Source organism: Gopherus flavomarginatus, chromosome 23 (assembly GCF_025201925.1).
Source record: "Gopherus flavomarginatus isolate rGopFla2 chromosome 23, rGopFla2.mat.asm, whole genome shotgun sequence".
Lineage (NCBI taxonomy): Eukaryota > Metazoa > Chordata > Testudines > Testudinidae > Gopherus > Gopherus flavomarginatus.
The window spans coordinates 11,328,181-11,350,867 of NC_066639.1; the positions used below are offsets into that span (position 1 = coordinate 11,328,181).

Sequence of the window (22,687 nt, forward strand, 5' to 3'; positions counted from 1 at the left end):
CCCAGCGGACAAGTTTAATTCACAAGCACAAACTGGCTGGCCAAGCCAGGATCTCTCAGTTACTCAGAAGGCTCTTCAACCAGCTCTTCCCAAAGACCAGTCTCTGGAGGCTTTTGTGATATGATGTACCTCAAAATAGCCCTCTGTAGCTCACATATTCATCATTCATATATGACTGTGATATGTCATACAAACAATTCCATGTCAGTTATCACATGAAAAGTCATGATCTGCTGAAATCAGTTATTCTGTCCAAATATGTATAGCATGAGGGTGTATGAAGTTATGCATTTTGCTGTATGGTTGTTGCTGAAATATGCTATAATTTTGCTAGTGACCCCTGACAAGGAGGGAGTTCAACAACCATGAATCAGCAGAGGAATTGTAATTAAGGGATTTCCAATTCAATGACAGATGCCCAAACACAACACTGTAGGGACTGCTCAAGTCTATGAGTCAGTTGCACAAGACCACACCAGGAGGATTCCCCAACCTAGTGACTCAGCAGAGCCCTCCCGGACACGTCTGGGCAAGTGTCTTCTAGACACTTGAACTAAGGGTATAAAATAGGAGACTGTGGCATCATGTTTTTGCCTTTGTCCTCCCCCACCTATGTTGGAAGCAGCAGGAATCCTGAGAAAATGAAGGGGGGAATTCTATGTATTAAGGAGGGTAACATCCAGTGGGGTGAGAAAAATGCTTGACCTAACTACTGCCTAGTGTAATAAGGTGTAAAGTTTAGATTTTGCTGTGGTCATACAGTTCTTAGTGCTCTGCGTTGTGGCCCCAAGGGCCATGGATGCAAGTTGAGTTACGATGACCTTTTCCTTGTCTCCACATTTCTTAGGTGCCTCCTTCCAACACTGGTCAGAAAAAATGACCGGTTTCTTTTGGAAGTATTTGCATTGCAAGGCAGAGGCAGTCTTCTCTGTTTCCTCAGAAGATTGACCAAAAGATGGGAAGAGCAGACACATTTAGCAAGGCACCACTGGGTGCTGCATCTCTAACCTCCACTCTACCTGGCAGGTGAGTCCGCCAGCTTAGCCATGGTGCCACTCTCTGGGACTTTTCTCCCAACTGCTCCATTTTTTATCAGTGACTATCAAAAGGAAGGTGACATGACATCTGCCTGTGGACATCCCCAGAGAATCACAAGGACTTGTGGCACAGGCTCTCACGTTGCAGCTATTGCAGTCAAAGCAACCACCATGCTAATGCCAGTCACAGCAGCGTTTTCATCAACTCCAGGCATGTGATTTGATTCTTTCCAATGCTTCTCTACAAAGAAGCCTTTTCCTTAGCAAGCAATGACTTGGATACCAAGGGAGGTCTCTTCTGTTTCCTAGGAAGACACAGGAAAATGTGAGCAGAGGAGACAAAAGCCATACACAAAGGCACCACTGGGAGTTGAACCCAGGATCTCCTGTTTACTAGACAGGTGCTTTAGCCAGCTAAGCCATGGTGCCTGCCTCAAGAAAATGTTTGCAACTGTTCCATTTGATGGCCCAGGACAACACCTGCAAATTCTAAAGTTCAGACATTCCACATTTCCCTCAAGACCTGCAGACCTTGAGGTGTCTGGCTCTCCGTGCACAGAAAGCCACAGCTGAGATGACAGAGGGCTTCTAACATGTGCTTCTCCCGCCAACAACTGTGATCATATAGCGGTTAGTGATCTGTGTTTCAGTCGCAGCAACCTCGGCTCAGTTCTCAGTCATGGTAACCTTTCCACCAGCTCTAAACTTCTCATTTGCCATTTTCCAAGTGTGGGGAGGTGTCTGCCCCCAACCAAGCAGGAGAACGATTAAAGCAGCCTTGCAGAGGCTTCACTGAACCTGGCCTATCAGGAAAGGGCTTATTGGGAGAGCCAATCAGGAGAAGGCTTGCTGGAGCAGCCCATATATAAAGGGCTCCTCAGCACAGCAGGAGTCAGTCACTGCTTGGAGTTTGAGGAGGGAGGTTTGGCAGGGGCAGGGGCAGGGGCAGGGGCAGGGGCAGGGGCAGGGTAGTGCTGGGTGGGTAAAGGGCGCATGAGTGACCTTCTGGCCGAGTACTGCCAGACTGAGGCCCTGATACAATGGCAGAGAAAGGTGCTGGGGCTGTGGGGAAGTGGTCCAGGGAAACAGATGCAAGGTTGGAGGTTCACCACTTTTGCCTCCGTAGCCACTGACACAGGTGGCTGACACAGGTGGCTATACCCTGGACTGCAGCAGGCCACTGAGGCAAGTGTCTGGGTAGAGAACAGCTGCCCCAGGAAGGGAGGAGAGAACTGAGTGGGGCACAGCCAGAGGGCTGTGTCCATAAGAGGACACTGAAGTCCTGAGAGTGACATGGGTCCTAATGATAGAACAGATGCAGCCAAATGCCACTAGATGAAGGTGCACTGGTGAACCAGAACTAATTCTCAGGATGGCCAGCAAGAGGCGCCACAGCGGTGAGACCAAGACTTAACCGCAAGGAAGGCTCTCTCTGTCTTGAACAAGCACTTAGAAGGATTCTGCTGACAGGTCTTTTCTTTTTCTGGAAAGAGATACAAAAAGGGAGCCAACAAACACACTAGGTTCAGCAAGGAAGAACTGGCAGGCCAAGCCAGGCTCTCCTGGTTAGTAGGAAAGCTCTTCAGCCAGCTCTTCCCAAAGATCACTGTCTAGAGACCTTTTAACAGCCACTGCAGATGTTGACCACAAAACAGACAAAGAGATGCCAAAATAGAGTTCTCCACTGCCTGCAGCCATCAAGCTACCAGGAGCTCTGTGCATACAGAGGCCCCTGCTGGTGGGAAAAGGCTTTGGTAGAGACTCTTCTGACACCAGCCGTTCTCAAATAGCGTTTAGTGCTCTGTGTTGTGACTTCAGCATCCACAGATGCCAGTTGAGTTGGGGGACATTTTTCCTGTCTCCACATTTGTCTAGTGCATCCTTTCAACACTTGTCACCAAAAAGACCTGTTTCTTTTGCAAGCAATGTACAGCTAAGCAAAGGCAGTCTTCTCCATTTCCTCAGAAGGTCACCAAGCTGTGGGGAGAGGACACACATTCAGCCAGGCTGGATCCTGAATCTTCTCTTTATTCAGCAGGTGTCCGAGAAAGACACAAATCTACACCGTGTAGAGGTCAAAAATAGGAGTTTATTACACATAGTGCTGGCGGAGTGTCACCTTGGTTATTAGGCTCAGAGACATTGTTAATTAATTAATTATAATAGAATATATAGATTTTCCACGAGCAGGGGAAAGTGATGGGGTAGGTAGTTCCACACCCCGGGATAAGTTTTGCAGCAAGACAAGATAAGCATATTAGCCAATAGTTAACAGATTACATAATGTCTCCACCCATGGTCTCAAGTTAGCAAGTTAACATTTCATTAATACTTTGATAAAATGTTGTTAGTAGAAAATATATATGTTGAATTCTGATTTGGGGTCCATAGGAATGGAGCAACTCCTTTGATTGTCCAACAGGTACATTCCTAGGGGTTAAAGCAAAGAAACAGTGAAAGTATATGGCAATAAAGATTTTCTGTGAGTCTAAAGGCAGGCATTGGTCCCTGGGAAGGGACGTGGAAGGATGACATATCTTATACTGACATGTGACAACTTTTCATAAACTCAAGGTTTGATCTGTGGGAAGAACGTCTCCCTACAGAAGAAACAAACACAACAGGAACAGGGATTCTTTGTTCAATCTGCAACTATGAATAAGACACAATTCTTTAGTTCTTAGCTCCAACACCTGGCAATTTGCTGACCAGGCCTATCTTAGCAAGCAAGGCTTTCTGTTTACCCCAGCTTTCTCTTATCTTATCACTATTTGCTATGCCTCTAATCCTTGACCATACTCTGGACTTTGAGTCTGGAAAAGAGCTGGCACAATCCATGCACCAGGTTGCTATATAAACAGCAAATAGATTTTTAATCCTTCACATTAAGTAATGGCAAAGCTCTTGGTTCAGGCCTGTAGCAGTGATGGAATAAACTGCAGGTTCACATCAAGTCTCTGGAGTCCATCCACAGATGGGATGGGTCATTCAGTCCTCTGTATAGAGTTTCAGTTTATAGCAAAGTCCCTCCAGAGGTATAAAGCAGGACTGAAGACAAGATGGAGACGAGGCATCAGCCTTTTATAGTCTCTTGCCATGTTGTCTTTGCTTTCTTTGTCCCAAGGACACTCTATCCAGCATGTGGCATAGAAAAACCTTTGAGTTCTGTCCACAGGCAGGTCCCTGCATACCTTGCTGAGTCACAAGGTGTATCTGCCTTCTCTCAATGGGTCGATTGTATAGCTGATGGTCCGTAGTGGGCCATCAAGCAGGCTAGGCAGAACTGACACCAACTTGTCTAGAATGTTCCCTAGAAGCAGAGCACGAGTTTGAAATATGGAAAGCATAGAACCAATATTCATAACGTCGACTACAAAAATGATACACATCTAGAGATAGCATCATTATAATTAGCCAATCAGAACCTCTCCATAGACCCCTTACAAAACAATCTTTCTACAATATTGACTGCAAATATAGAACAGTGGTCGCAACGGTGATCTATACAGTTACAGATTATGTCAATAATGTCACAGGAGGTGACATGGCATCAGTGAGACTGATATTGGAATACTGCCTCCAGTTTTGGTGTCCTCATTTGAAACAGATGTTGTGAAATTGGAGCTGGGGCAGCAAAGAGCCACCAAATGTTCTGAGGGCTGGAGAAAAATGCCTTCTAGTGAGCTATTGAAAGAGCTCAGTCTGTTTAGCTTATCAAAAGAAGATTGAAAGGTGACTTCATTGAAGTGCTGACGTGCCTTAATGGAGAGAAAAGATTGGGTGTTAGAGGGCTTTTTAATTGAGCAGAGAAATGCATAAGAAGACACAACGGCTGGAAGGTGAAAAGAGACAAATTCATATTACAACTAAGGCACAAATATTCAACAGTGAGGATGGTTCACTACAGGAACAAGCTACCAAGGAAACCGGTGGATTCACCATGTCCTGATGTCGTTTAATGAAGACTAGATGCTTTTCTGGAATGGGTTTGCCCCAAAAGTAGCTCTTGTGTCATACAGGAGGCCTGTGATATGCAGAGGGTCAGATTAGATGCTGTAATGGTCTCTTCTGGCCAGAAAGTCGACTAATTTCTGAAAAACTGAGTAGAGCATTGGGAGCAGCATCTGATGTTTTCCTGTCTAGCTGGCTTGCTTCCTAGAATGAACGCTCCTTGAGTGGGGTGATCCACAGGGAGTAGCTCAAACCTCCAAAGTGCCTGGCCAGGGGCAGGACATTAGCACAGCAAGGGAGGGGTGTGGCAGTGACATCACAAAGGCCTTTTGCAGGACCTCAGACTAATGGTCAAAGGAGATGGGGACGTAGTGACCTCACAGAGAGATGCTGACATCAGCCAGGCAGGAGAGGGGCGAGGGGCCAGGGAAACCTCAGAGACTCCTGTGGTTTTGCTTCAGCAAGTCTCCTTCTCCAGGTCTCTCCTTGAGGACTGAGAGAGTATTTGGGTTCATGGACATGAGCGCCAGGAGGAACCTCTTTTGAGTTTTCTCCTTCCCTTGTAGTGATTTTACTAGAAAACAGCCGACGCTGTATAGAAGGTAAGAGCGTCCTCGAGGTTTGAAACCTGTTCATTCTGATCCATCTGGTGAGAGTTGAATTCTAGGCATTGAAAACACGAGCTTAAGGAGGCAGAATTTTATTCCACACCTGGAATTTTGTCCCTTAGAATCACTGGGGACATTAGGGTTTGTCCTTTTTGTTTCACCCTTTCCTCCATCCCTCCCTCCTTTCTCTTCTTCTCTTGCTTCTTTTGTCCTTTCTCCTGTTCCCCTCCCAACACCAGGATGTGTGTGTGTGTGTGTGTTTGTATGTGTGTGTGTGTTGCGGGGGAGTGCTCTGCAGCTCCCACTGTGGGCGGTCCATCCAAAACTGTAGGGCTGAAATAGTGCTCGGACAGTGATCCCCACAGGTGACCTAGGCCATCCTTTGTGCTCTCTGCTGAGAACCCTCAGCTTCCCGTCCTCAGTCTCTACCCTGATTGGCTGAGCAGGGGCTTATTGACAGGGAGGAAACTCAGGTCCTTGTTGTTCTTTTTTAAGACCAAGGAAATAAGTCAGAACCAGTTCTATGTTTGACAAATTTTGCTGCTTCTCTGCATTAATGGTCTCTGAGCAGTTGATGATTCTCTCTAACATTGCAGTTCTCAAATACTTGCTGAATAATTCTGTCACTGTTGTTGGTCTGGAGCTCATCTGAGAGCACTTTAAGGTCATTCAATGGATGAAATTCAAGTTCCGATGGTTAGTTTGAAAATCAGGGCTCTTGTGTCTCATTCCCAACTCTGCCACTCGCTGACTGGGTGACCTAAGGCAAGTCAATTCTCCTTTCTCAGCCTTAGCTTCTCCCTCTTTCAAGTAGAAATAATAATGATCCACTCCTACCTACTTCACGGTGGGTGGAGGATGGGGATCCACTGGAGAGTGTCACTATAAGTAGTGCATAATATGAGGTGTCCTATCACGTTTACTCAGAGCAGATTATGATATAATAGAATAGCTGAAATAGTCGATTTGATTTGTATGTTTTTATTTTGAAATTGTTAAGAGCAGCAACGACTTATCTCAGACTGAAGCTACTTATCTAATGTTTGAGATCCAAGTGTCTCCTCTTTGTGTGCGAGAAGACAATTTAACACACTGTGACAAACAAGAGATGCTTTTGTTTTGCAACAAAATATTTTTGCAAAGAACTTTTATCCCACTTGTTATGATTTCGAGAAACAAACTGGTTTAGTCTGAATGGGATTTTCTGACAGAAACAGTTTGAATGACATTTCCACATCATCTTGATTTCTGGACTCTATCCCTGCCTCTGGGGGGTTTGTTGTCCATTAGAACAGGAGTCGGAACTGGTGGCTTTTCTTTCTGGCTCTGCCACCGCTTTGCTTTGTAGGCCTTTGGGTAGGTCACTTCCCTTCTCTGGACCTCAGGCTCCTCTCATCTGTCCAATGGGAACAGGGACAGTTCTTGAACTCTGGGCAGTTGTGAGCTTGAGTGAGATAAGGGGCATTAAAGCCCTCTGTGAAGGAGAAAAGGGAACTTCTCAGTGAGTGGGGATCCTCTCTGTATGGCCCCAATGGGGAAGGGAAGAGATGGTGTGGGGGAGAAGACGGGCAGAAGGGGTCAAATGGGGCTAAACCAGAAATGAGGAGATTTTCTTCCTGTTAAAATATCCTGGAGGCTCATCGCTGAAAAGTCACATCTTTAGTTAGGTTTGAACCAGCAGCCTTTCAATTGCCAGGCAAAGGTGTGAACCACAGAGACTGATAATTGCCTGCTTCCTAGCTTTGCCTGACAAGTACTTGCAGTGGTGTTACTGGTTAGTGCAGAAGGGACTATAGCTGGGGTTATAAGTTCAAGCCTTACCTTAAATACTGGTTTCTATTACCCATGTAGCTTCCCCAACTTGTTTTGCCCAATTCACACAGAAAGTACCCTACTAGGAAAAGGAGAATAAGTTCTGAAATGTGGAAGTGGGTGCTCAGCTTGGAAATATCCACCCTCTGCTGCCATGAATTCCAGTAGATTGTTCACTGTCAGAGAAAATTGATCTATTAGCTGCCAGGAAAGGTGTCTGGGCACCATATCTCCCTGCGTCTTCCAGTGCACCCCTGGCTCGGTCATGGCTGTAGTTTCTATATGCATTGAGTCGAGCTCTTTTCTAAACCTTCCTAGCACAGCTAGTAGTGTCTCAGTCTCATAATCTGAAGGTTTTGAGTTCAAGCTTCTCAGAAGACAAAGGTTTTTGCTCCCCGCTTCAAATTTTGTAAAGGAGATCAGATAAAAGAGACTACAGGACAGTGTTTTCTAGGCACCCTCGCACCCATCTAACACACACACACAGAGACTCTTCTAAGGCATTAACTTTTCCTTCTCTATGGAGTTTGTATTCTCCATAGAGCAAAATATATCAAAAACATGCAAGTCTATGCCTAATACAATAGGAAACTCAATACTGATAAAATCTCACCCTCAGAGATCTTCCAATAAGCTTCTTTTGCAGACTAGGCTTATTTCTAGTCTGGGCCCAATCTTTTCACCTGGCATAATCCTTGTTCCAGCTCAGGGATTTCTTATGACTGCAGCCACCTTTCTTCTATTCTACCCACTTATATAACTTTGGTACAAGGCAGGAATCTTTTGTCTGTCTCCTGGGGGAAAGCCCCAGGTTTAAGATGGATTCCTGTACCAGGTGACATGCTCACATGTCCTGTGAGACCCCAAACCTTCATTCTTCCTGGCTTGACTCACAGATGGTGCAGGACAGAGCTATCTACAGTCAATTGTCCTGGTTAATGGGAGCCATCAAGAGTCCAAACCACTATTAATGGCCCACACTTTGCATCATTACAACAGGACCTCAGAGTTATAGTTCATATTTCTAGTTTCAGATACAAGAATGATCGGTTCATACAAATATGATGAACACACACAGTTGATTATAAACTTTGTAATGCTACCTTACATGCATAAAGCATACTCCAGTTACATTATATTCACTCTCATTAGCATATTTTAATAAAATCATACAGAGTGCAACGTCATAGCAGGGAAAGGGTTTTACTGCAGCACCTGGGAGCAGTTGAGTTTCATGTTCAGGCTGTGGTATGAGTTTCTCCAGGTTTCTCGTAAGCACACAGGGCCCTTAGCAGGTGCTCTCGATACAGGAATGGCCCAGATGCGATAAAGTGATGGGAATTGCATTTTCCTTTTTAATTTTTGTATTTCCAATGACATTTCTGTTTGTGATTTCGTTTTGCTTTGTATAACTGCGTTTTCTCCTGGATTTGCTATTTAACTAAAAAAAGAATAAGGCCTCAGGGCGCCAAATGGAGGAGTAGGCTGGGACTAGGACTGCTAAAAGAGCAAAAGCATCAGGTTTTCTGTATTGTTTCCTGCCCTCATTTTCTGACTAGTTTCCTTTTTGCATGAAATTTGCTCAGTTGGTAGAGCATCAGACTTTTAATCTGAGGGTCCAGGGTTCAAGTCCCTGGTCAGGTAAAAGGACAATCCCTCAAGATTTTCAGAAGGCATCTCTTGAGGACTCTCTTTGACTTTAGTTTTTCCTTTTCAGAACTTGCCTTTCCTAGGAAGGGCCCTTTACTGCTTGGGACTGAAGGTGCTACTTCCTCACCTGTCCACTGGCATTGCAGTCTGGAGGAAGAAAAGCGTCTGGGCCTGCAACAAAGTGCTGTGTGCTGATTTTTTGAGCAAATGTAGGGCTGGCCAGAAAGGCATGTTCCCACTGGGTATTCCCTGACAGAAAAAATTGTCCCCACAGAGTCTTTCATGCCAGAAGTCACACATACTTAGCTGGTCCCATGGTGTAAGTGCTGGTGTTCAGAACTGTGAATCCTGAAATCAAAGCTCAAGCCCTAGTAGAACTTTGGGGTCTTTTCATTGCCAGCTAATTATCCTGGGATTTCCAAAGCTTCATCTTGCTCTTTCCAATGACATGGTAGCCTGTCTCTTGCCTGCTAGCTGTTGTGACTCGCACAAGAGGGCATGTTTGATCCGGAAGCGAGGCCCTCCCTGCTCCTGCAGGGTCATCCACAGCAGAACTCAGCAGAGATCTGGGGGTTCCCTATTGGTCCCATGGTGTAAGAGCAGCCCTCAGGACTTTGAGTCCTGCAATCTGAGTTGAATTCTCAGTGGAATCTGAGGACAATTCCTGTGCGACCTAATCCTGATAGGTCTTCCAAGGCTCTGTCTTGCTCTCTCAAATGATATGAAAGCCTGCCTTTTGCCTGCTAGCTGTTGTGACTTGAGCACAAGAGCGGATGTTTGATCCAGAAGGCTGGTCGTGCCTGAAGTCCAGTAGGTAGGGATGGGAGCTCCATTTTCTCTGAGTCCTAAAGCTGGGCTGCAGCCTGGCCTAGGAGGCAGCCCTATTGGTTGACCAACTGGCCCAAAGTGATTTGGGCCGTGTTGGTGTTCCCCAGGAATGCTGAAGGGCCTAAGGGAGGGAGGCTCAATACTCCCCGCATCAGTCAGGGTGGAAGAGGAGGGCTGCAAGAGTGGGCAGGTTGATGAGCTGGGCCTTCTAGCATTTAGTTGGGTACATGGTGAGGAACGCAAACTGGGAGAAGCAGTTGCTGGCCTGTGAGGAATGGCTCAGCCGGTGGCGTAAGTGGACCTTGTAATTACCTACAAAGCTGTGATGCTCAAGACCTATCTTTCGGCTACAGGGAATTTCCTCAGCCATGTATTTCCTCCTGCTCCACGAGTGCTGCTGAGGCTCAACATGACCTTCCGCTTCTTGTGGGGCAATAGGATGTCCCTACCTAGACAGGAGATGTGTGGCTTTTCTGCCATATTAGAAGAGAGGTTGGGCCTGGTGGGCTTTGAAGTCTTTTATGGCTTTACTTTTTTGTTTTTACATTTTCAGTGGGTGGCTCCCAAGCAAGAGTTGACTCACCTGATCTTTCTTTCTTCTCCTGCTCTTTCTCAGCAAGGGGAAGAAAAAGAAGATCTCCTTCAAGCTGGAATCAGAAGGACAACATAAGGATGACTTCCTGAGTTCCAGCTCCAGTCCTTTGCTCTGCCAGCTGACCCATCGAAGGGCTGCCATCACTTTCTCCAGGTTCGCCTATCAGTGTGTTCAGAATGGAAAGGAGTAACTAGTGGTGTTCCCCAATGGTGAGTCCTAGGACCAATCCTATTCAACTTAGTCATAAATGTTCTGGAGAAAGGGGTAAACAGTGAGGTGGCGAAGTTTGCAGATGATACTAAACTGCTCAAGATAGTTAAGACCAACGCAGATTGTGAAAGAATTTCAAAGAGACCTCACAAAACTAAGTGATTGGGCAAAAAAATGGCAAATGAGATGTAATGTGGATAAATGTAAAGTAATGCACATTGGGAAAAATAACACCAACTATACATACAATTTGATGGGGGCTAATTTAGTTACGGTTAATCAGGAAAGATATCTTGGAGTCGTCGTGGATAGTTCTCTGAAAATGACCATGCAGTGTTCAGCAGCAGTAAAAAAAGCAAACAGGATGTTAGGAATAATTTAAAAAGAGATAGAGAATAAGACAGAGAATATATTATTGCCCTTATATAAATCCATGGTACACCCACATCTTGAATACTGCGTATAGATGTGATCTCCTCGTTTCAAAAAAGATATACTGGCACTAGAAAAGGTTCAAAGAAGGGCAAATAAAATGATATGGGTTTGGAATGGGTCCCATATGAGGAGAGATTAAAGAGACTAGGACTTTTCATTTTGGAAAAGAGGAGACTAAGGGGGGATATGATAAAGGTATATAAAATCATGAACGATGAGGAGAAAGTGAATAAGGAAAAATTATTTACTTGTTCCCATAATATAAGAACTAGGGGCAACCAAATGAAATTAATGTACAGCAGGTTTTAAACAAATAAAAGGAAGTTCTTCTTCACACAGTGCACAGTCAACATGTTGAACTCCTTGCCTGAGGAGGTTGTGAAGGTTAGGACTATAAGAGGGTTTAAAAGAGAACTAGATAAATTAATGGAGGTTAAGTCCATGAATGGCTATTAGCCAGGATGGGTAAGGAATGGTGTCCCTAGCCTCTGTTTGTCAGAAGGTGGAGATGGATGGCAGGAGAGAGATCACTTGATCATTGCCTGTTAGGTTCACGCCCTCTGGGGCACCTGGCATTGGCCACTGTTGGCAGCCAGGACACTGGGTTGGATGGACCTTTGGTCTGACCCAGTATAGCCATTCTTATACACTTATGAAGGGAGGGGCAAAGTCCTCTGACAGAGTTTCTGTAGTGTAGTTGTTATCACGTTTATGTAACACACAAAAGGTCCCTGGTTCAAAACCCGACAGAAATAAAAATGCTTACTTTTCCCAGCTTGCCTGGCTGTCTAGCAAAGTTTCTACTGCTGCCACTGGAATGTGCCTGTGATAAACCCAGCCCTTGCAGGACAGAGGGTGGGGAAATGAGCTGAGAAAGAGCCTTGGCATCAGCAGAGGAAAGCTGGAGGATCTGGGCCAGTCACCTTTTGGAGCCTTGTGGCTTGGTCTCCTCTGCCCTGGGAGGTTGGCTGGTGGAGGTCGGCTCTTCCTGCTGGCCTCCTTTGTGTGACTTACCAAAGGAGGAAGTGAGGCAAGAATGGGGCAAAAGAGGGAAGTCGAGCTGAGGAAAGCAGGGCAGAAGCTAAGCCCCTCAGTGCGGCTAAGTGGGGTTAGTAGAGTGCCACCATTCATTCTGCAAAGTCTGAGGAGGTGCGGTTGGCTGCTGGGAGGTAGGATCCTGTGCCTGCCTCTTGGCTTCCTAAGGATGGCTTCTTGCAACCCAGGAGAGGAAGGATGGTTCTGGGTGAAAGGAAGACAAGCAAAGCTCTGGGAGGAAATTTGGGTGCGGGATGCAGGCTTTCTGCACGGGGGTTGGGGTGCAGGAGGGGTGGTGCTTACCCCAGGCACTGCAACTCCCAAGGTGACCGGTACACACAACCCTGTGACAGCAGCTCCCAGGTCAGCGGGGACAGTGAGTCTCCATGTGCCGCTGCCTGCAGACGTTGCCCCTAGAGCTCCCATTGGCTGCAGTTCCTGGCCAATGGGAGCTGTGGAGTTGGTTCTCGGGGCAGAGGCAGCACATGGAGACACTCCCCCCACCCCAAGGGATGCTGGGACATGCCAGACACTTCTGGGAGCGGCATGGAGGGACAGAGGCAGAGTGGGCAGGGAGCCACCTTGTGCTGCTGGCACATCTCTGCACACCCATTGGGGGTGGGGGGGACAGAGGGCCTCCATGCACTGCCTGGAGTAGGGGCAGAGCACAGAGCTGCCTCCCCTCCCGGGTCTATTACAGGAGTGGGTGAGTGGGCTCTTTTGTCCCGCAAGGTGAAGTAAGTTAGACTAGATGATCACACTGGTCCCTTCTAACCTTAAATACGCTGAGTCTAAAAGGGAGAGGGAAGTAAGGGAAAAAAATCCTCAAACATTGTAATACCAGGGTGACTCCACCTGCTCACAGTATAGTCCTGCCCTGAGTGTTTAATGACCTGCAGGACATTGATTCTCTCATTCCATTGATAAACTGATACAATGTGATGGAAATTAAACTAGTTTCCAGCTGAGAAAACAGCACCTCAGTGCGGTGGCTGGGAATTGAACCCAGGTCAACTGCTCGGAAGGTAGCTATGCTCACCACTATACCACCAACACAGCTGGTGCAATTACTGCTTATGCTTGCCCAGTGAGACTAGGCCAGAATTGAGGCATTTCCCTGCCTGTTAAAATGTACTGGATTCTCTTCACAAGAAAGCCAAGCACCTCTATCTTCACCTGGGTTTGAAGCATCAGCCTTTCAATTAGCTACCTATGTTGTTAACCACAGACACAGGTAACTGCCTACTTCCCAAGCTTGTCTATGAAGCACCTACAGGGATACACCTGGCTAGTGAGGGAGGCGCACTGCTGAGGTTATGAGCTCAGGCCTCACCCAAAGCACCGGTTTTCATTAGCCACGGAGCTTCCCCCATTGCTTTGTCTCATTCACATGGAAAGTGCCATAGGAGGGAGATGAGAGTAAATTCTAAACTCTGAAATGCGGCGGTGGCTCATAGATTGGGATAAGGGGTTGGAAGAGAAAAAGCTCTAAGAGTGTAAAACCAGACAGTGTCCAGGGGCAGGTACGGTACAACGCCTCAACAGGGAGCTATGGGGGGGGGTTCACTCCCTCTGTTTGATGCCCTGAGAGGTATTTGAAGATGAAGATAACGCCATGGCTAACAGGTGACTGGCACGTCCTGGGTTAAAAAAAGGAAGGAACTTGGGTTAACAGTCTGAAGATTTGCGTTACCGTCACTGTCTGACCCCCCTTCAGCTCGGGGCAGGTTTGTACGTTGCTGGGTGGAACGCACAGACTCCTGCAGAGCAGGGGCAGCTGTTCCCATGGCAGAGAGCCTGGCACTTAGGAGACTTTCTACACTTGCTGTTTTGAAGCAATTCAATAAAATAACGGTGGAGCTACAATGTCTGGTCCAAAATTTCAATCCCCTGCTGCAAAAGCGCTATTTTAGGATCTAAATAGGAGGCTTCCAGCGCTAGGACACCTGACCAGAGAGCTCAGTGGGGGCATAACAGCTGCTGACTCTGAGGGTCCTTGGCTAAATCCACTTGCAGGTGGAAGCGTTTTGATTTATTTGATTGATAATGAGCACCAGCTACCAGGGGAGAAGCCCTGCGAGTCGCTGCCACTGGGAAAGGGCAGGGGAGAGGGAGAAAGAGGAGAAAGGCAGAGACATTGGAGACGAGGAATTGGGGGGAGAAGAAAGAGAGACAATAAATGATTGAAGCAGAACAGGTGTCCCAACTCGATCTTGCTCATCACAGGTGTTCAGAGAGACAGGTAGTTGCAGGTTTTCCAGTGTCAAGTCTGAACTTTGATTCTAACAATGTGAGTTCAAATATCAAGGGGATCTCCACAGACCTGATCTCTTCCCCCTTTCCCTTTTAGTATTTTTATTTTGATGTATTTGGCTTAACTGTGATCTTCTCTTTCCCCACCTGTATTGCAATTTGGAGATTATTTTTATTTTGCCTCCCTTTTGTTCATGTCATTATAATTGTAACTGCAAAGGAATCTGCAGGAGCAAAAACTGACTCAATACTTTATATCCCCATCATGCCGGAACATCATACAAACAGCTCACACAGCTGGAATCATAACACGGAAGGCCAGGGGATGGGAGATGCAGGTTTCCAAGTGTTCTGTCTTTCTCAGATGAAAACATTCCAGCCCCTTGTGTTCCTCCATCCTGTATGACCTGCTGGACTTTGACACACTTATTGTCTCATTCTATGGATGTGATTGTAACACAATGTGACTGAAATTAAACCACTTCCAGACGAGGAGACAGAAGACAAAAAGCCATTATTGCACTGGCTGGGACTCAAACCCAGATCAACTGCTTGGACAGCACCTATGCACAACACTATACCACCAATGCATCTACTATGAGTAGCTTTCCTGCAGGCTCTGTGTGCTGGCAAAGGGGGTGATATATGACCATGGAATTAATGAGCAGGGTGGATGGGCTGGAAGCTGACTGACAGCAGGGAGCAGAGCTCAGATCCCAGAGTGACTGAAAGGGGGCAAAGGTGAAAACAGAGCTCATTGGGAGCTGGCCCCACCCCCGGAAAGGGGAACTGAAACTCAACTTCACTCATAGAAAAATCTTCCCTGAGAAGGAAGAGGACAGCTTGTTTTAAAGACCAGGTTTGTGTTTGTTCCTGCTACATATGGAGGGGCTGGGTAGTGCCGATTCCAGACCCCCAGACTCTGAGGATAAGGAACAAATTCAGACTGCCAGTTACCTGCAGGAGCGAGATTTTTTGACAGTGAGGGATGCCTCGTCCTAAAGGCCTTTGTCTGCCCCTTTCTAGTGACGGTTTGGTACCGGAATGCAGCCACCACTCCTGGGTCTCTGCTGGGGAAATAATGTTTCTGTGCAAAACACCAAAGCTTTTAACAGAAAGGAAGAAAAGGAGATAGCAATACAATAGGACTAGCACATAAGGAATGAAACACAAGATGCTTCTCCCACGTGCATTGACTTTTAACCTTGGTTGGGGTGTTGTTGTATCCATGTTGGTCCCATGGGTCCTCTGGAGGGCGCCTCACATTGGTCATTTTCAGAAGACTGGACAGTGGGCTAGATGAACTGGTCTGACTCAGTATGGCTGTTCTTATGTTCTAACTGCTATTTAGGAAAGAGACGACCTTTCAGGCTACACAAAACTGAAGCAGGGTGCTGGGTTAGCTCCAAAGCTTGCCTCTTTCACCAACAGAGGCTGGTCCTCTACAAGCTCTTACCCTCACTCACCTTGTCTCTCTTGGCCTCTGAAAAGTGTTTTCTCTCCACTCCCTTTGCAGAGAAGTTAAGTTTCCCTTTGGGCAACTATCAGGCAGAAGCAATTGTATTGACCGTGACACTAGAATTGAAGAGTTAATGTTATAAACAAATGACTCTAAATCTGAGGTTCTGGTTTCCACATTGGTTTTTCTAACTCAGTTCCCAATTCTCTTCTAGAAAGGCTTCCAGGCTGCCTGCCCAGCCCAGCAAAAGTGGCCAGGAGAAAGTCCACAATCCTGCTCTTTCAGGTAGTGGAAGGCTCCTATCAAATCCCCCCTCACTCAGTCAGTCCCCAGTCTGTGGCAGTGCATAGGATTCTTCCGTCTTAAGTGCAGGACTCTGCACTTCTCCATGTTGAACTTCCTCAGATTTCTTTTGGCCCAATCCTCCAATTTGTCTAGGTCACTGTGGACCCAAACCCTGTCCTCCAACGCTTGGATTCTTTACATGCTTTCACAGAGCGAAGTGCACATGTTCCATGATTTCATAGGGCAGACTTTTGTGCTATTGGGAGCTTTCCCTGTGCAAATTTGACAGGTGGATGAACATAGAGACACATTGTGACCTTTCTCAGGGTACTGAGGGCTGTGAGTCTCCTTGTTGCCACCTGCCACAAGGAAGAGGGAGTTTTGCATTTGGCAGCTGGATGTTAGTGACCAAACTCACCAGCCTGCTGGAACTCAAGGACCCTCCTCTGAGCTACAGCAGCCACCCTAACCCCTGAGTTCCTTCAGTGTGTCCACCTCCGGGGTCCAGCCCGGATCACCAGATACTTGGTGAAATCCCAGATCCTCTCTTCCTGAAGTATCCCAAGATACAGTAGTAATGGTCCACAGTAAAACTAGTATCTCACGCAGCACTTGAGTACAGTTATCGAACAAGCAAAAAAATTATTTAATGGAGAGATTTAAACAAACAAAGGTGAGTGATGGAAACCAACTGTTATCAACTAAACAAAGGCAGAAAATGATAGAGAAAGGCCAGCACAAAAAACAGAGAGAGGAACAATAAGATACTAAAAGGACAATGGTTGGAACTCTCCATTTCTCTCAGTCTTTGGATTGATGGGTACTAGAGCTGTAGCAACAGTTGAGGAACCAAAGTAAATTAAATCAAATTAACTTTTCAAGATTAGCCATCATTTCCAGTATGACTAACAAAAACAAGACAACTTTCAGTTTTCCAAAATAATTCAGATTATCACACAGTCTCTTACTCTTTAACCAATAACTTCACCTATAATTTCATTTTAATTGGCAACAATAACATATTCAAAGATCACAAATTGTTGTCAAATGTTAGTTTTCTTTTAATCTCCATTGCCAACAACTGAACCCTGGTTCTTATTGTGATTTCTCCCAACGTAGGACCCAACCACTTCTGTGAGCTCATATATCTCAGGATCTTCTGCAATACATGTTGGTGGAAGGAGTCTTCTATATTGGTATGTTTGCATCATGGAGAAAAATTCCTCTCTTTTCACACTTTCTAAACTTTCAAAGTAGGAGGAGGTAAAGAAGTAACGTGAATGCATAAAGCACAAGAGAAACCTCTCTGGTCTACACTAAAGACATTTATCGGGATAACTATATTGCTTAGGGGTGTGAAAAATCCACACAGCTGAGCAACGTAGTTACACAGCCCTAACCCCCTGTGTAGATAATGCTACATGAGCGGGAGAGCTTCTCCTGCCAACAAAGCCACCGCTGCTTGTGGGGGCTGGACTAATCAAGTCCAATAGGAGAAATCTCTCCCACTGGCTTAGAGCATCTGTAATTGCAGTGCTACGCAGCGCAGCTACATTGGTGCAGCTGTGCCAACATCAGCTTAATTGTGTAGCCACAGCGTCAGACACAAAACCATAGTATCAGGACTCAACATGCGAGTATCCGAAAGTCTGAAATTGAAGGCTGACAAATTCATTGCCTCATTGGTTACCATTATTTCTATAGCCTGAAAGTCCTTGTTACCCAGCCAGGCAGCCAGTTTGGGATCCACAGGGAAGGAATGTTCTATGAAGCACTCTCTCTTTGCATCCAAACAGTGAAGGATGACTGCTCTCAGTCTAACCCTGGCATACTTGGGAAGTGTAATCAGGGACACTGAACTCGGAAGTGGAGTTGTACAAATAATGTTGCTTGGGTCACCATAGCTTCCTTTACTGGGGTGGAAACCAAGAACTGGGTGTGGACTCTTTCAACCTCAGCTCTTTCCAAATCCTTGGTCTTGGATAGGGTTAAGTTACACTTCTCTGAAGTAGAATCCTTTACAAAACCACTTAAAATCTCAGCAGTGTTAATGAGGAATGGCTTCCTGAAACATGCCCAGCTTTTCTTTCATTCAGTGGCAAAGGTCCAGGAAAGGGACTGGATACAGGCCTGAATCAGAATCTTCGTTAGTTAGCAGAGCTGGAGATTCTATTAAAAATGGCTATTTTTCTGAAGATATTACATTTTCAACACTGGTTTTATTTTACACACATCTTTAGAACCTACAAAGGATAAATTCGACAAAAACTCCACTTCTATTTCCTCAGCATCTGTGTCATGAACGGCTATATTTCCCATAGCATAGGATTAGCTAGGAGAGATCTTCTGCAGGGCCTGGGTTACAAATGCTTTGGGAACCAAACACATGAGCATTTTGCCTAGTTCAAAACCACTTACCATGGAATTCTCTTCCCAGATCATCAGAGACAATATTGCCTTAAACAACTGAAATATACTGTGATCATATGCACTTCCTTCAGTTAGCTGGGGTTGTGCTGTTGTTCACCATTTCTGAGTGGAGATTTTAAATCACTGCTGTTTCTTTGTTAGCCTGTCCAATAAATTAGAGAGTTCTCTCCTGTTGATAGAACTGCACTTTAACTTTCTCCATGTCATCATGGAGGGATGGGGAAAAAGCAAAGCTGAAATCATAAATGAGGACTTTAGCAAAGGGTCAATGTCTTAAATTCTTCAATAAATCTGAGCTACATCCTATCAAACTGAACTAATATCCAATTGGGTGAAAAAACAGCCTTCAGAAAAGATAGAAACCCACATCACAGGGAGAGAATACATTACAAAGAAAGTGTCAAGTGAAATTCCAGAGCAGGTTACATCTGATTATTCAGAACCAGGACAAGAGATTCTCCCACCCCATTGTCCTCTGATCCATTCAAACCTGCTTCCCTCATCCCTGTCTCCATAGTCAGTTATGTTATTTACAAAATTTTTAGTATCCTAGCATCCCCATAATAAGGGAAAAACACCCTGGTTTTACAATAGATGGAACCTGGGATTTAAACTCTAAATGATCACACTCTATTTGGGATCCATTTGAATTCCCCTCCCAGGACTTTTGACACTCATCTCCAGTCACAGCGATTCTGATATAGGATTAAAGTAGTAAAAACATCATCTGCAAGCACAGACAACAGAGAATGCTTCATCACATGACACTTTGAGAAGTGGATGGATAGAATGCGATGAACATAAACTCTGCATGGCCCAGGCAAAAGGTAACAGTTCTGCAGTGAAGGGGAAGGAGGGAATCTTTGAGTTACCCTATCTCCTTCCAGTGTCACGGAAGCTGAAATGACACTTTTTTCCTGCCCCTACTCCTCTTCATTTACATCTAATTTGAAAAATTCCCAATATAACTGCTCTTCAGCACAACCCAGAGCAATGTGAGAACAACTGTCAATGATACAATCTCTATCACTGGTGACTCTAACAATAACTTTGCAATAGGAGGAATGGTATAAATGTGATGCTCCCTGGTTCCTCATAGGAAGGGCACATTCAAATTACTTGTGGGACAATAGAAAGGACAAGTAGGTCCATCCCAAAAGAGAGTGAACTGCAAAAGGCAAAAATGGGCCACTCATCTGGACAAGCTGAGGGATAACGGTGCTGTAAAGAGTTCAAAGAGCTTTAAAAGTTACTATGTGGGAATCAGGAAAAGTATTAAAGAAAAGAGAGTCTTGATAGCCCTAGAGGTTTTTACAATGTTGATCTCCTTTGCAGATTCTCTGATGGCTAACACGGGTTGAGTGCCAAGAAAAAGTTTTCCCATACTCATTGCATTCGTAGGGCCTCTCCCCTGTGTGGATTCTCCGATGAACAGAAAGGTTTGATCTGTGAGTGAAGTTTTTCTCACATTCAGTGCATGTATTTTTTCTCTTTCACCTAAGGATTTCCTGTTGTGTTGTGGTTTCCATGAGGACCTTCTGAGTTCCCCAACAGGAAATACATTCATCCAATTTCTCCCCTGGCTGGTTTCCCTGCTCTCTTTCCGGTCTGTGCTGAATCTCAAAGGAGTTTCCCTGCTCATTACTCCTGGACACATTCCTTTTTGATCTTTGCGATAATGCTCTGTGTTTATCCACTTGCTCAACATTTTCCTTCTGAGAATTCTGCTCCTATTACTCACATGTCATTGCATCACCTGCTGCGATAGAGACAGAAATCTCAAACAGGGATGGAAAGGGGAAGACCAAACCAAAACAAGTGCTGAAGACAGGTCAAATAAAAATCAGGAACTGAACTCTCCCAAACTCTTCCCCTAAATAGGACAGAGGAGGGGGATGAATTCAGCCTTCACATTCCATCCAAATACGCAGGGGGGAGGGAGGAAGCTAATGCCTGGTGTCTGCTAGGATCTACAGGAAGCCATGAGCTATATTTACCCTGAGGATACAACCCCAGCTAGGGACAATAATGAACTGAGAGACCTCCCAAGGGCTTTGTTGGGCATCCCAGATGTTTCCTTCAGGCACTTACAGATTGTGAGTTGGTTTAATGTTTTCTCACCTGTGCGGGGAGCTCTCAGGATCTCTCTTTCCTCAGAGCCTTGGAGGTCTGGGACCCATGGCTCTTCCCCTTGTTCCAGCTGGGACATCACATCAGGCTGGGTAAAAGGAAACCTTGCTGAGATGAAAGAAAGCAAAGGAGTTCAGTTGATTTCATAAGACTTTGTCATAAAAAACATTCTGTTTATTTCACTTCAGTGCTTAGTGTGACCTGGTTGGCCAGAGGCAGTTCTCACTGAAAATGCCAAGATCAGGGCAGGCTGAAAAAGAGATCACACACACGGGTTATCAAGAAGCTGAAAAAAGAAATCACACAGCCCCCTTTATTGCATCCCAGTTTTCTGACTCCCAATCAGCACCTAGATTCAGCACAGTGAGAGGTTATTTAAAAACTGCTCACATAAACAAAATGATCTTCTGACCCCAAAGGTCAGCCACATTACCAGGTCAGCACAGGTTTGGATCTTACCCAAAATACCACACTGCCAGCCAATCCTTTAGCATCTAAACTAAAGGTTTAAATGAAATAAGATAGAATGAAGTTAAATGGGAAAGCAGTGAGATACATTCCAAAATGGATAGATCAGGTTCTTAGCAGTATTATTGAGTTGTCGGTGTTAAAGTCTGTCTGGAACACATCCACAGCGTGGATGGCTCATTCAGTCCTTTGTTCCAGGATTCAGTTTGTAGAGAAGTTGCTCCAGAGACAGGAAGGGGGATTGAAGACAAGATGGAGATGATGCAGTTGCGCTTTATATTCCTTTTCCTATGTGGCTTGTTCTTCCTGTGTCCCAAACACAAGATTCACAGCACATGGCATGGAAAAGCCTTGGAGGTCTCAGTACACAGGCTTACCCGGGAATGTCTTGCTGACTCAATAGGTGTATCCCCTTGGTCCTTTCCATGGGCTCATTGTACAGCTGATGACCCTCAATGGGCCATCAAACAGGCTAGGCAGTGTTGATGCCAATATGTCTGGAGGTGTCGCCCAGAAACACTGCCCAAGTCTGGAAATACAGATATACCTTACATATCTATAACTCACAGTACAAAGATGATAGAAACATAGAAACAAAATGATCATACTTGGAAAATCATAACATTTTCCCTGACACCTTCTATGGCATATCTAGCATGATTCATTGCAATTTTATCAGATTTTATTATTTTATTATTAATACCAAAAGTGTCTCACAATTCCATACAGTGTCACACTTGGTAAACCCGTGAATTTCCAGGACCAGTTCCCCAGATCCATGAAGATGCTGAACACTATGCTTAGAGGGATTGAAATACCCACCTATCTGCTGGGAACACACACACAGACACTGTGTCAGTCTGTACCCCTGTGTTCACACTTTTAGAAAATTATGATCAATTTTGTACACAGTATGGCTTGTGAGGTATCATTTGAAAACCCATAATCTACTGAATATTATTCTCCTGTTAAAATGTGTAGTAACACTGTATGTAAAGTTATGAGATTTTACAGTATGATATTACTGAAAAAGTTACAATTCTGGGGAACACCCACAGACCAGTTCCTCAGAGACAGCAAGGCAAACAGCTGGTCAAACAGCCATTCTCCTGCAGGGGGAAGGTGTGAAGAAGACATTAACGTTCCATCACAGGGACCTCTTGAAGCTGTTGTGGAAAATGACACGACTGGTTTTGAATCAGCTCAGCCTGAGGCTCTTTTCTTGGTTACAAGTGTGCAGGGGATGACAGCTATTGGAATACTGTCCCCCTGAGCTAAAAATCACACAAGCCTTTTAAAGCTTAAAACCACAAACAATGACACATAGGCTGCACATTAATTACCTTATTTGGAATATATTGCAAAATATGATGCAGGTCAAAAGCAAGCTGAACAATCAGTTTTTCATATCCGGCCTCTCCTTTTATTGTTATTCCTAGTCTAGTTTGTGGTTTGACTTTTCTAACACTTCCACTGTGGTTATGTTTCACAATCTTGGTTA

At 45.2% G+C, this 22,687-nt stretch overlaps 1 protein-coding gene and 1 non-coding gene across 2 annotated transcripts in view; both read right to left on the reverse strand.

The window, feature by feature from the left end:
* The window catches only part of LOC127039738 (gastrula zinc finger protein XlCGF57.1-like), a 188,901-nt gene that overhangs the window by 126,180 nt on the left and 40,034 nt on the right, over positions 1–22,687 (reverse strand). The window lies entirely within an intron of this gene.
* Positions 1,393–1,466, reverse strand: TRNAT-AGU (transfer RNA threonine (anticodon AGU)). Its single transcript has one exon. It is a non-coding gene; the product is annotated as a tRNA-Thr (tRNA).